We start from the raw sequence: 16,481 nt of genomic DNA on the forward strand, positions 1-16,481 counted from the left end.
GACTAAAGAGATAAATATCAAGAATTTTATTCAAGTGAAAAAATTATCATACTGTGTAAAGCCAAGCACGAAATAATAATTATTATAAGTATAGAAATATACCTTTTTAGAGAAAAAAACAAACTCTTATTGGTACTCAATAATTTTATTAAGAACTTTTGGAAACAAAAACACACCTAATTCTTGCGCATAAGTAAATATTCATTCATCAAGAAGATAACGTAAATATCAACATGTAAAGGAAATTTTGGGGGCTACAGTGATAATCAGGCATGAATTATTAGTAAAGTGGTAGTCTTGTTAATTAAAACTGTGCAAATTTTAAAGAAAAGTGACATTTGCTGCCTCAAAGGGATTTCAGTGAGACTAGATATCATCATGGCGAGTGAAATATTAATAGAAAGGATTTTATTTAATACAAATGGAAGAGACATGATCATTTCTCACAGAGATTGTCTTTAAAGACTGAAATGATTAGAGCTAACAAAAGAAATGTATGCATTTGCTAAATTATCTTCCTTCTATAAAAACTAAACTTTATTATATGCTACATACTATTTTTAATATGTACATTGTGATGGAAGTAGTGTTAATATTGATGGAAATTATGTTGAGATGGATGTTAATATGGTGGAAATCTGATGGTTTACATTCTTCTTTGTCTCCTGACAGTCATTAAATATTTTATTATTTAATTTCCTATTACAACTCCTCAAGGCTCTTTATAATCTCTGTCTTTCCTCAAAAATCCAAATGTCTCTTGTTTTCCCTACTCTCTGTACATGATTTTACTTCCGAAACCATTGATTCATCATGGCAAAATGCCTGAAAATCCCTGAATTAATTTTATGTCTATCTATCTTAAATTTTCTCCCTGTTTTCACTCATCCTATTCTAAATGTAAAGATCTTTCACTCATGTATCTTTGGTATATACCTTCTTACTTTCTTTTAGGAGATCCTGCATTTGGGGATGTACCTTCATAAGCATCATCAGTTTGGATCTCTCCATGGTCTTTAAAAAAATACCCATGTACCCGCTCCTTTCCCGTTTCCCTAAAAGACCCTTCTCTCTACTATTATTATAGTCAAATTACCATCAATCTCTTGTCTTGATTTCACCGTCAACCTTATCCAAAGAGTACTCTTTGTTGCTGGTTCCACCTGTTTAATATATTGAAAACTAATAAGCTATTTATTAAATTATAGCATGTTAGAAAAGTGCGTATATCACAAGTGTTCAGCCTGATGAATTTTTACAAAGGAACAGACCATGTAACCAGCACCCAGATGAAGAAACAGATATTTGCTAGCCCCTCAGAAGCTTCTAATACATCTAGCTTCTTTCATGACTTCCACCAAAGGTAATCACGATCCTGACTTTAAGTAGTGCTGATTAATTTTACCTGTTTTTGAATGTTATGTGATAAGAATTATACAGCATATAGTCTTTTTTGTCTGACTTTATTTGCTGAGTATGTTGTTGTTAGTAGTTACAATTTATTTTCACTGTTTTGTTGATCCATTGTAAAACTATACCATAGTGTCTTTATTCATTCCATGGGGTAGGGCATTTGGGTTATTTTAACTTTTGGTTATTAAGAACAATGCCGCTAAGGATGTTGGTGTATATCTTTTGACTATCATATGTACACATTTCTATTGATTACATACTTAAGAGTACATTTTACTGGGTCATAGGGTTAGCATATGGTCAACTCTGGTAGATACCTTTAAAACAGTTGTCCAAAATGGTGACAATATTTTACTCTCCCACCAGCACTGTATGAGTTCCTGTTGATCCACATTTCTCACCAACATTTAAAGTTGTATTTTTTATTTTAGTCTTTTGGGTGCATTTGTTTAACCAAACATTGAAATTTTAAATGTCCTTTTAAAAAATTTTTAAATTTATCTTTTTGTCATGAAAGCCATTCTAGTTGAGGTGTGTAGTAATGCCTTCATGTGATTTTAATTTGCATTTCCATGATGATTTAATGAAGCTAAACACATGTTGATTGACCACTTAAATACCCTTTTGTGCTGAGACTTCAGTGTTTTGCTCTTTTTGTTTTTTTTCATATTAGGTTGTCTGCCCTTGTTTTGATTTTTAGTTCTTTTTAAAGTCTAGATAGGAGTCCATTGTTAGATATATGTTTTTTTTCCTACAATGTGGCTTTTTATTTAACTTTCTTAATGGTGTCTTTTAGTCAACAGATCCTTTTGATTTCTTTCATTTACTGTTAATAATTTTTGCATCCTTTTAAAGAATTTTTCTCTGTCACAATGTCATGAAGATATTCTCCAGCATTTCCTTCTTAAAGCTGTATTATCTTACCTTTTTCACATGAATCTCTGACATTTATTTTTTGGTGTACTGTGTAATACACAATCAACATTTATTTTTTTCTGTAAGAATATCTAATTTACCCAGCCCACTTTTTAAAAAACATTCTATTCCCACTGAACTGCAATGTCACAAATATAACTCTAGTAGGCAGTTTCCAAGATGGCTCCCAATGATCTTCACATTTTGATATTCATGCTCTTGTGTGGTCCCCTCCCACGCTGTATCAAGCTTGGTCTGGGTAACCAATAACATTCAGTGGAAGTAATAGTGTCTCACTTCTGATATTAAGGTATGAAGGAGTGTGCCTTCCATTTTGAGCACTCTCTCATTTGCCCTCTCTCTCTCACAGCACTTGCTGGAGAAAGCCAGCTATTACGCAGGCCTATGGAGAGACTCATGTTATAAGGCACCGAAGCCTCTTACCAAAAGCCACCTGAGTGAGCTTGGAAGCTGATACTGCAGCCCTGGAGCTGACAGCTTGACTGTAACCTCGTCAGAGACCCTGAGCCAGAATCACTCGGCTAAGCTACTCTAGAATTCCTGACACATAGAAACTACGTGAGATAATAAATGTTTGTTGTTTTAAGCTGCTGAGTTTTGTGATAATTTGTTAAGCAGAATATATGACAAATGCAATCACCAAATGACTCTATATGTTAGCTTATTTATGGACTCTTCTCTGTTCCCCTGGTCTATTTTTCTCTCTTTGCATCACTACTACACTGAATAATTATCATAGCCTTAAAATAAATCTTTCTATCTGGTAGTGTAAGTACTCAAATGTCTTCCACAGGATTGCCTTTGATATTTCTAGTTTTAAAATTTTCATATAAATTTTAGAATCAGCAAGACGCACACATGCACACACACGCACACACATACACAAGACACCTGCAGTGATTTTGATTGGTATGTAATTGAATCTATAGATCAATTGGGTAGCATTGACATCTTTACAATACTGAATACTCCAAGCCCAAGAACACCCCTCAATTTATTAAGGTTGTTTAAAAATATCTATCAATGTTACTTAGTGCGGTATATTGTAGAAATGTTACACATATTTCATTTAATTTGAAGTTCTTGATGCTATTGAAATAAAAGTACGCCAGCTTTTTTTCTCATTGTTTATTGCTGGTATATGGAAACACAAGTGTATTCTGTTACCTTTCCAGTACCATTATTAATTCTAATAGTTTTTCTTGTAAGTTCCTTTGGATTTCCTATAGTACAATCACATTGTCTGCAAAAGGTGACAATTCTATTTCTTCCTTTCAAATTACTACCCCTTTTATTTCTTTTTATTTCTTTATGGCACCGGCCTGGACTTTGGTTCAATGTGGAATAGAGGTAGTTATATTATGCATCAATTTATTCTCCTTTATTTCTATTATATTTTCAATCTCAGAGGGAAATCTTTCAACTCATCAGTACACAGGATGTTTGAGAGAGTTTTTCTTTTCTTGGTAGATATTCTTTATCAGATTAAAGACATTGCCTTTTATTCTTACTTTTATAAGAATTTTTAATCATGACTAGATGTTCAGTTTTGTCAAATGCTTTTCCTGTGTCTATTGAAATGTTCATACAAGTTTTCCTTCTCTTGCTTTTCCTGTACATAATGATGAATTTTACTGGTTGACATTCACAATTCTATATTTTGCAAACATTTTCATAAAAACATTTAAACATACAGATAAGTTGAAATAATTTTCCAGGAAACACATATATTCCCACCACCTACATTCTATAATTAAGATTTTTGCTATAATTGCTTCATCACATAATGATGCATCTTTCCATGCATCAATCTATCATTCAAAAAAATTATTATAGAATGTTCAACCAATCCTGGACTAAATTCCCCTTGGTTTGATATGTTATCATTTTTATATTTCTGGGAAGATTTGCATTATTTTGTTAGGTATTTGCATCTATCTTTGGAAATCTTCTGTATATTTTCTTGTTTTTAAATGTCCTTATCAAGTTTTGGGACTCAAATAGTAAATCTCATAAAATGAATTGTCAAGTGTTCCCCTTTCTCCTTTTGTTGGGGAAAGTTATATAACATTGGTGGTACATCTTTTTGAAATTTTTTTAAAATCATTTTTTTGAGATCATATTGGCTTATGACTGTGTAAATTGCAGGAGTACATTATTATATTTCATTTTCTCTATAGATGGCATCTTGTTCACCACCAGTAGTCTTGTTTTTATCTGTCATCATATATATGTGCCCCTTTAACCCTTTTGCCCTTCCCCCACTCCCTTCCCCTCTGGTGAATACCAATCTGTTTTCCTTATCTATGTGTTTATTTATCTTCCACATATGAGTGAAATCATATGGTATTTGTCTTTCTCTGTCTGACTTATTTCGCTTAGCATAATATCCTCAAATTCCATCCAAAAAATTCAGTATTATAGTCAGGTGGGACCAGAAATTTATTTTGTAGAAGATTTTTAATAATGAACTCAATTGACTGAATAAATATAACTGTTTAGGGTTTCCATTCTCTTTTCAGTTTTCATTCTATTCATTTTTCAAAAAATCTGTCCTTTTCTAAATTTTAGCTTTAATGGATGAAGTTATTCATTATATATTCTATTGAGTTTTTAATATCGTAATATCTACAGTGACGCCATCTTTTCTTTCTTGTTATTTATAATCCGTGTTTTCTTTATTTGTTTATGATTGGTCCTGCTACAATTTTATCACTTGTTTTAAAGAACCAACTCTTGGCTTTGCTGTTTTCTCTTCTTGCCCTTTTGTTTCTTATGCTTTTGACTTCTGCTCTTTATTTCTTTCTTCTAGTTTCTTAGGTTTGATTTGCCATTTTTTAAACTAGTTTCTCAAGAAGCTTCATTTCTAATAAGTGTACTTAAAATTACAAATTTTCCTTTAAATACTGCTTTAAATGCATTCTACAAGTTTTGACCTGTGGCGTTATGATTATCCAGTGCAAAATCTTTCTTACTTCCTTTGTGATTTCTCCTTTGAACAATGGGCTATTTGGAACTACATTGTTTAATTTTGAAACAGTTGGGTGTGATTTAGTTTTCCTTTTTGTTATTGATTTCTAGTGATTAATAAAATAGTCTGAATCATTAGATATTTATTAGGCTTGTTTTATGGCCTATCCTCTTGCCAATTTTGGTGAACGTACCACAAACACTTCAAAAGAACGTGTATGCTGTTATGTTGGGGTAAAAGAGTCTTTGAAATAACTAGGTATAGTTTATTAATTATCTTATTGTCTTTTTTACAACACTGTAGTCTCATTTTTTCTTTTCTTTTGCTTGCTCTGGAAGTAGTGTTTAAATCTGCCTCTCGGATTCTGGATTCATTTTGTCTTCCTTTCAATTCTATCAATTTTTGCTTTATATACTTTGAAATTCTACCATTTGATAGAGCTGGATTAGAACTGTTATTTTTTTTCTAGTAAAATGATCTTCTTACCACTTCAAGATATCTCCTTTTATCTCCATTAACACTGCTTTACTTAGAGTCTACTTTAATGTTCAATGACTATTTTTCATTGGTTGACGTTTGCAAAGTGTATCCTTTTCCACCCTTTTACTTTCAATAATTCCATGCCTTATATTTAAGGGCTGTCTTATGTAAGCGGAAAATAGTGGAGTTTCATTTTGTAGTCAAACTGATATTTTTTCCTTTTAATTGGAGTATTTAGTTGTTAATGTAATTAATGATAGTTTTGGTTTAAATCTACTTTGGTTAAATCTGTTTATATTCTATCTGACCCACAGTTTAAGTTCCATTTTTCTTCCATTCCTTCTTATATATTAATCAGTATATTTCACTGTTTCATATTTTTCAATAAGATTGTTAATTATATGTTTTTTACTATTTTTAGATATCAACTTAGGGGTCACAATATTCTTCCCCAATTTATTACAATCTAATACAAATCATTAATATTCAACTTGCCGAACATACCAGAACCTTAGAACCTTTTAAGTCCACTTATCGTCCACCTGCTTTTCCATTATTGTTAAGTACATACTTATATTTTAGTTTGCACAGCATATTACTGTTACTGTTTTGTATTGCTGTTTCTTATTTAAATTTATCCACACATTTACTCTTTCCACTAATTGTCAGTTCTTTCTGAATTTCTGTGTTTCCTCCTGCTAAGAGTATTTTCCCTCTATTTTTAGTATTTCTTTTAGTAAAACTATGCTGAAAACAAATGTTCTCACTTTTTTGTTTCTTGTTTTTTTTTCTCCGAAAACATCTTTTATCTTGCCACCATTGTCAAAAGTGTGTTTTTGGGGTTGGCCCAGTGGTGTAGTGATTAAGTTTGTGTGCTCTGCTTTGGCAGCCCAGGCTTCTCAGGTTCAGATCCTGGACATGGACGCACACACTGCTCATGAAGCTGTGCTGTGTTGGCATCCCACGTGTAAAGTAGAGGGAGATTGGCACAGATGTTAGCTCAACAACAATCTTCCTCAAGCAAAAACAGGAAGATTGGCAACAGATGTTAGTTCAGGGCCAATCTTCCTCACCAAAAATAAATAAACAAATGTATTTTCACTAGAGAGTGTCTCTTGATTGGATTTCCCAGCACTTTTAATATATGATCCAATTTGGTTTGCTCCAAGAAAAAATACTAAAGGAAACAAAGCAAACAAAAAATACAACAGCAAAACATCAACAACAAGACCTATCCCATTTTAACTGACACTTTCCACCCCACATATCTCCTTATTCTTCTCTGTTACTAGACTACTATCTAGTTTTCAACAATATCTTCCCATCCTTGCCTTTCTACCTGTGCTCACATTTCCTCCTTTACTTACAAAAACCTTCATTAATCTTTCTTTTGAACTGCTTAGTATCTCTATCCCTTTCTTCTGGTAACAGTGCCCTTATTTTCTTCTAGAGAATTCTCTTTTCTGTTTACAAATGACTTGGACAGAATGTCAATTAAAGCAAATCACCTTCCCTTCACCAAAGATGAGTACATAATCCAGTCAAGGCCAAACAGATATTTTTCCTTGGTATACAAAACTTGAGCTTAGCTGCCCAAAGACTGAAAATGATTAGTTGATTTTTCCTGATGATGATATATTCTAGAAACACTATAATTGTTCTTGTGACCTTGATATTCTCTACTTTTTTTCCAAAACTGATGCTTCTACTTAGTAACTAGAATAGTAAAGGTAATATATTTTGCATGGGTGAAATCTACTATGGTATTTAAGTTAGAGTTTCTGTAAGAGAACAATCAAGAAGCTGAGGAGTCTTTAATCCATGACATTCGAAAATGGGGCAAAAGAAGATTTAAGACAATAGATCAGAAACTAAAACTGCTGTCTTCTGAAAAAGTGTTCTCTTCTGCATGTTTATAGAATCAATCCAAAGATGGAAGAGAGAAACAGTGATAAGTTTTGAATATCTATTTTTATTTATTGTATTATTGTTTATTTCAGAAAGCAAACATGAGGTTTCTGACTCCAAGGCTGACTATTATTATTACTTACAGTAATAACTTTATTAGTTCTGCACACTTCATTCTCTTCTTTAGGGTAATGCAGTAAGAGCCAGATGGCTAGGCATGTGTTTATAAAGGGGTGTGCACCAGAGGAGAGTACCCCAAAGCTACGAAGCTGGAGTTCATATGGAAACTACTATAGAGCTGCTCTCTCCCATTCTTGAGAGTGGGAGAGAAATCTTACCTCCCTTATGTAAACAAATATTCTCTGTGAAGAAAAGAAGTCTGTCTCTAGCTTACAACTCTTTTGAATATAAATGAATGCCTCCTGGTTTTGTTATGTTTTGAGATACATGCCCATGTCTCCATCGAGTGATGAATCTCCATATCTCTCTAGAGGCTTCTATCTGTTTAATCACCTTTTAACTTCCAAATCTTGTCCTTTACCCCAGGTTCCAGTTTTCCATGCTCAGAAAGCTCTAACCATCCAAAATCATGAAAATATTTTCTCCACAGTTGCACAAAGAGATACTGCTGTTTGCCATAAATAAAGAGATTAAATTAAGCTAGAGGTTGATTAAGGATAGAATAGGCTGCCTCAGGGAGTAATGAGTTCTCTGTTGCTACACTCATTCAAACATACGGTCAAGTTGATTATTTAGAAGAGGTGTTATAATGGGGATTCAAGTGTCCAACAAGCTCACTGTTGCATCAGGACATGGCAAGAAACAGATGGTATACTCAAATAGGGCTATCAAAACACTTTAGTGAATAAACTCCTTGCAAAAGCATGGTTAAGGTTAAGGAAAACTAACAAGGGATAGTGGAGCATCCTGGGGCTAAGTCCAATGGTGAGCCATTATCAAACTGGAGTTGGAATGGTTGCCAGAACTCAGAGATCTCTGTCTCTTCCTCTGTGGGGGAGGGCTACACAACAGGAACTAAGGCCTTAGATTGCAACCTCCTGTAGACTAGTAGACAGAAAGCTGGGGAGATAAATATCCTGATATCTCTCTGATACTCCCACCTCCCAACCTCAGCCTTGTGCTGCTGTTTTCATTTGTCAAATCCAACAGGAGACCAGACGGCAAGATAGCTCAGTCCACTCAATTCATAGAAGTCGTGAACCCACTCAGCACACAGATCCTTATGGCAAGAAAGCATTTGGTGGGTAAGGCAGCAAATATTGGGCCCAAACACTTGAAAGTACATATATACTTAACTAAACCCTGAAAGTCTCTGATTCTGTGAAAGGCTAATCCTATTACATTCTTTCAAGAAAAGTCTCTCAGTCTGAAAGAGACACTTAGAGGCACGAATAGACACTGGCTGTATAAAACTGGATATTTATAAGTCAGGCATTCAATAAAAATTGATATAACCTCATGGCAAAGGTAAAATAAACCTCCATGGATGGGAAAGGCTAAGCTTTCCTTGCTCCTGGCTCCTTTGACCCGCACACGTTTTTCCGAAATCGTCAGGATAGATCATCAGCCAGTTTGCTTTCAACTCTTTTCTTATCTCAGGCCGACACTTGAAGAGTCAGGGATCTGTACCATCTGGGCCAGATGAAAGGAGCCCCAGTGCTGGGTGCCAATAGCATACTGATGACACTACATTCTGAAACATCTCACTCTTTCCCTGTGAGGCCTCACTGAAAAGACTTCACAGACAGTACCATATGTCAGGGAGAACTGCAAGATCTAGTCAAGAGTTGGGAGAAGGAAGTGTAAAAGCTACTAGTTTTTTGTGTTTTTAGTTTCAAATCTATGCTCTACCAGCAATAGGTAGAGCTGATATAAAAATGCTTTTATCCGTCACTTTTCATTTCATTTCAAATTTTGACTGGCAGTCAATAGTAATGCAATCCAGATATTCAAAGCAATTTTATGCTGCCTTCTGTCATAAATTAAAATGTTCCATTAACTAAACAAATTCTCAATGGCATAAATCAGCCCACACTAAGTAAATCACAGTTAGTGAAAACCAAATTGTAATTCCATAAAAGTGATTAAGTGCTGGCAAGATACAGTGAGATGTATCATCTGTGGTGGAGAGCATGATTATTCAATATCTGTATGTTGTATGTTAGACTAGCTAATTTCCTCCATTTAGGTATTTTCACGGGAAATATTTAAAGAAAAAATATATATCATATAAAATTCTGCATTTGTTTTTGTTTTGGAATTTTTTTCATTGCCTCCTCATTAAAGCATAGTTTGAAATATGGCTCATGGTTGGCTTTGCAAATTTGAAAACCTATAATGGATAATATATTTACCCTAAGATGGAAATAACCTTCCTGTCACTAGAGTCAATCATTTCTAAGTTACAAAATTTATTTTCTCTGATATGTTATGAACACTATTGGATTGCTTTCAGTTACTCCTTTTACAAACTCAGTTCTTTTTTTCCCTTATCGTTTTGCCAACTGAATGAAGCATGGCAATTTTACAGAGAGATATGTTAAACTTATGCTTAATCATTTTAAGAAACATTGATATAATTATTATATAGATATAAAAAACAATCAACAAATAATTATGAAATACTTATTTGTGCAAAGCCTTCAGGAATTTTAACTGTTTACTTCTGATGGACATCAACAAATTCAGCACATAGGCTATTATAATAGCTTTCTAACTAATCTCCTTATTTCTATGTTTAAAATCAATATTCTATTCTTTACAAAACAATGAAAGGACTCAAGTTAAAAATGTAAACCAGGAGGCCAGCCCCATGACGCAGTGGTTAAAGTTCCACGCACTCTGCTTTGGCGGGCTGGGTTCAGGGGTTCAGATCCTGGGTGCAGACCGACTCCACTTATCAGCCATGCTGTGGAGGCATCTCACATACAAAAAAACCCAAAAAAACTAAAAAAGGAAGATTGTACAGATGTTAGCTCAGGGTGAATCTTCCTCACCAAAAAAGAAAAAAATCAAACTGAGTCATGGTATTCTCCACTCAAAATTTATAATGGTTTGCCATTAAAATTAACACAAAATATAGAATCCTCACAATTAGCCAAGACCCTACATGCTCCTGTCACTCCTTAAGCCTCATCCCCTCCTACTCTTGCAGTTGCTCAGTATGCTGTCTTCATGACTATTCTTTAAACCTCCAATTACCTTGATTGTGGTAATCATTTCACAATATGTGTGTATATGTATATATATATGTCTTTTAAATTCATCGTGTGGTACACTATAAACTGCATTGTATGATCTAAATTTATACAGTTTTTATTTCTCAATTATATCTCAGTAAAGCAGGAAAAATAATTAAAAAAATAAAAAAATAATTAAACCCACCAAAATGGCCCTCATCAACCTTCTCCAACCCAATGTGCATTTGATGTTCTCCCATCTCCTAGATATTCAGGTTACCATCTGCCTCACCTTATTCAAATTTCTTCTCAAATATCGTCTCCTCAAAGAGACTGCTCTTAACCATTGCATATAAACTATCAGCCTCTATCACTTATACTCTCGTCAAACTTCTTTTTAACATGTTTTTATGATAATTTCATTATACAAATTGTATATATAAGTATGTTAATTCATATAATTTGCTTACTGTCTGTCTCCCCGATGGTATATAAGTTCCATGTATAAGTTCCCCAATGGTATAAGTTCCTTTTATTTCCTCACAGCATAAACAGGGTCTACCATTTAAAAAGAATTCAGAAAAATTTTCCATTTTTGAGAGGGTCATTGGAAACCAGTATTCACAGGTGTAACAATGGATATGCAGAGTCATGAGTAATAAGGTAGCTAGTATTAAATAAATGGTATTAAGGGACTGCAGAGCCAAAAAGATCTATATTGTTTTATTAGACATAAATTCTGAATAGCCATGGCATTATGAGTAATAAGAGCATCGCTTCCATTTTCTAATGGTGACAGACATGAACTTAGCCAGGAATGACATATTTAATAATAAAACACATGAAGACCTATTTGCTGGATCTGAATAGGAACAGATGCTGCCTGACACTGCAAAATGTTTTTTAGGTGCAATGATTGGGCAATAACCAAATATGAAACCACCTCCTTTCTACCCATTATTCTAAGTCTTTATGGATAAATTAATATACTTCATATGGGCCCATGGATTTTGTGATGCATTTTTAAATAAATTTGTTTATCTAAACTGGATCCTTCAAAGATATTTATTCAGCGACCCACAAAACCTAGACATGTCCCTGGTCATAAATTCTGCCTTTAAAAGCCAAGTAGACCTACCAAGTATTGTGTCACTTTCTTAATGGTAGGATGTTCCCGGTGCAATAACTTGGTCTTTACCTTAAAGGGGTGTGGGGTATAGCTGAGATAAGTGTGCATGTATGTCTTTGGGGACAGGCAGTGTTGCTGGAGTTGGTTCTGGACTTTCATTTTACACTTTTACAATAATGCATCTTCTTCCATAGTTCAGAGAACCAATGGGTTATACATACAACAGTTGTGTACACCATCTCAATTATGCATGCAAGGACCAGAAAAATTACAATAAGATGTGGCCATACATACTTTTGGCTCATAGTAAGATGGACTTGTGTCAGTACTTCCTTGATATCCTGTTTTCCATAAGCCCCTACTCTAATTAGCTAGCCATAATGGCATTTTGCATTCCATGATATAAATGACAGTTTAGACTCTGAATATAGCAGCCTTCAAAATATCCAGGTATTCCCTTTTCCTCAATGTTGTTATTGTAATCAATAACTGCACAGTCCTTTGGGCAAGAATTGGAGGAATATTTATTTTACATATTTTTGGTGATAATGCAAGACCTTTTTTAAAGGGTCCCAACCTACTTCTCAATCAATGGTTTCTGAATCTCATTCACTGTCTCAGATCTGGGAGTCTGTCAAAGGTTGGTGACTTTTTCACTGTGGCAACAGACATGAGCCTTTTGACCACCAGTACTTGATTTTTTTTTCTTATTATACAACTCAACAAATATCCTTGTTTATTATACATGTAATCTTGCCCTAAGAGAATCATTGTTTATGCCCAACTCCATAGATTCTGGCAGGTCAAAGCTCGTTACTTGTCTGTCAATCTGTTCTTGCTATCTATTATAGTAATTAAATCCACCTTGCTTCTGATGGATAATTGCTGCACACTGGCCTCTGAGAGCCCAGAGTTTCATCATTTCCACTGATACCAGGGATCCCTGTTCTATGCAAAATCTCATCTATCAACCCTGGTCTTTGAGAACAGCTTGCATGGAGCTTTTCAAGGATGCTGGTGCCCCCACAAATATTGTCTGTAGTGAAGGGAAGGTTCTCTGGTCTCTTCTCAGGACATAATCAGGTGGTAAATTCTCAGGTCATATATAATAGATATATTTAACTTCACGTACCTCTGACCCATTCCTCAATTCTCTGCAAGTAAGACCGAACATCTCTGCCTAGCTATGGGAGGTTGTTGTCAAGTCCAAGTTTAAAGAGCTATCCCAGGAGAATTTTAGGATAGGTCTAGATATATTTGTCAGAGTATTAAATGCCGAGGTGCAAAATGAGGTTTCTCTCATGTTAATAAACCCTTACCTTTCTAGGCTCGTATATTACTCACATCTTCCATTTCAACACTCTCTAAATCCAAACCTACTTATGTTCTACTATTTCAGCTATTACTTATTAGCTAATTGCCACATTTCTTTTTTTTTCATGTAAGCTCTCTTCAGGCTATGCAGAGATCTGACATTAGTTATTGTCTGGAGGCAAGGAGAGAAGTCAGGAGAGGATATTTGGGAGAAACGGCATCATCTTTTAAAAAAATAACTGTATGTGAGTTCTTTGCATGGTCTTCAGGCAGAGAGGCTACCCTCTTCTAGGGAGAATGAGAAAGTTACTTCCGGTTTATGCTGTTAGTGGAATCTATTCTCAGGCACAGCCACTCAAATGATGCCATCTCTGTTCTCAGGGTTTTCATCCTTCCCTATCAAGACATGATTTTTTTTCTTTTTAACAGGAGTCCTTTCAAGGCTGTGTATTCAGTCTCTTTAGCAATTTTGCCACCTTTCTAGTTAAAGTCTTGGCCTTATTATCAGCACAGTCTTCACTGCAGCTGCAGGAGATGATGGTCTTTTTTAATACTGTCCTGGAGCCCTTCAAATTTTTACAGCATGCACACAATGGAGAATTAGCTAACCTGTACCTATCAGTTGTTTCTAAAAGGCGTTTATAGACATTAACAATTCCAAGCAAATAACAATCTTTATAATTACCATTGTCCCATTCCCTTCAAATGCTAGAGAGCCTCTACACAAGTCAATTTTACCTCTTCTTCCATATCTCCTAATCCATAAGAGGGGAACAGATTAACAATTGTTATTCTGCACCATGCTAGGAGTTAATAGAACCCACTTAGACCAGTAATGGGTCCTTATGGCCACCTGATCATCAGTGAATGATCTAGTTCAAAATCCTATCCTGAGGGTTGCTTTACAAGGCCACTTCTACAGGTACACACACTACTAGTCCTAACATCAAAGCCTCAGACAAGGGTTGATGTGATAGTTTATTTGGGAGGAGATCTCTGGAAGCAGGAGTAAGGGAGAGAAGAGAGTGAGAGAGAACAGTAGAAAAAGGCAATGAAAGATGTCTTATTAAGCTGATGCCTGCTATAGGCAACTTGAACTAAACCCCTCTGGCTATCCTCTAAGTCACTCTGTAGAACAGCTCCAATGAACTCCTATGAACAAGGAGGCTTCAGCATTTACCTCTCAACTCCTACTCCACTAGGCGAAGGATAACTCCCCCACACTCCTTGTTTAGACAAGTACATGTAAAAAGAGAACCTCAATGGTTTTGGAGATGGGGAGAAATAAAGAAAATGATCTTGAAAATTGCCAAAATCAGATGCAGCTCAAGTGAGCTGAAGGAATGTTGTGGGTAGCATCAAAGACACCTGCTACAAGGCCCAAGCAGTTTTACACTCAAAAATCTGTAAATTTTCAACACACAAATAGTTGCCATTCTACATAAAATGTTTCAAAGAAAAGAAAAAGAGGAGAGTTATTGAGTTTATTTATAAAGCTATATAACTTTTGAAAAAATTAGTAAAGAACAAGAATAGAAAATTATACAACAATTTCGCTCATAAATGCAAATCAAAAATTCTAAAGAAAACATTAACAAATTGAATTTGGCCATGAACTTAAAAAGACCTACTGGTCAAGTATACATTATCATAGAACTGCAGGAAAGTTTCAACACTAAAAACAAAATCTATTAATATATTTCAACATATTAAGAAAATGAGGGAAAACCACATATAATTATCCTGTTAATTATAGAAAAATGATCCAATAAAAGGCAATACTCATTCATAAGGACAAAAACCACTTAGCAAATTAAAAATGGAATATAACACTGAACTCAGTAGAGATATATGTTAAAATCACACAGAAAACCTGGTCTATGTTAACATTGAAAAAGTATTTCCGCTAAAGGCAAAGGCAACTATTATAACTAAAATTTGTTTAATATTTTATTAGAAGTTCTAACTACCACATCAATGAAAGATAGGAGTAGGTAGATAAATTATAAAGATACATATTTTTCTTACTTATAAACAGTATGGCTGTTTGCAGATAATTCATCAGAGTTGTTTATTTATTTGTCATTGTATAAAAATTTAAACTATGCACATCAAGAATGACTGGTTAAAAATGCAATAGACAAAAAAAGTCATTTATAATAGCATAAAAACCTATATGGAATGAATTTAGCAAATATGAATAAGAATTTTACAAAGACGCTGTAAAATATTATTGAAAAAATATTATGAGGAACTTTAAAATAGACATGAATAATGGAATATTATAGCATATTCATGAAAGAGAAGATACAATTTCATAAAGATGTCAGTTTTCCCATAATATCCTTTAAATTTAATGAAATTTGAATCAATAACCCAAAATGATCTTTGTGGAGCTAAGCAAACATTTTAAAATACGTATGGAATTTGAAAACCTAATTATAGTTAAAAATACAGATAAATAGTAAGACATAAGGGGATTAAACATACAGATATCAAAATGAAGCATAAAACCGTAGTGCGGTTTGTCTTACAGATCTATAAATCTATTGATTAGAGTTAAAAGCCTGGAAATAGAACAAAGCTTATATGAGAATCTGTTATATTACATGGCCACCATTACCAATCAATGGGTAATGATGAACCAGTAAAGAAATGGTGTTAGGATAATTGAATTTGTACATTAAAAAATGTCATTAGATCTCTACTTCAAACTTTAATGAAGTGTAACTTCTAGATAAATAAAAGACAGAAATTTAAGGGAAAAAGATGTAGAAAGTAGTTTTGACCTCAGAAGAAACAAAAGACATTATGATAAATTTGATTAAATCAAATTAATGTATTTTTTTTTACAGGGTGCAGGATATCATATCTGATGTTAAAGATCCGTCTGAGATTAGGATATTTGTAACACAGATAATTAACAAAGTGTCAGCATACAGAATATATAAAATTTCCTACAATTTGACAAGGAAAGGGAAAAAGAAATGGGAAATATAAATGGAGGTCCATCGTAAATGAGGAAATGTAGCCAACAGCCTAGGAAAAGATACTCAGCTACTTTAGTTATCAGTTGTTAAACATTGAGAAAAAATAATATCAGAAAGAAACAAACAACAATGTTATACAA

Source organism: Equus przewalskii, chromosome 22 (genome assembly GCF_037783145.1).
Source record: "Equus przewalskii isolate Varuska chromosome 22, EquPr2, whole genome shotgun sequence".
NCBI lineage: Eukaryota > Metazoa > Chordata > Mammalia > Perissodactyla > Equidae > Equus > Equus przewalskii.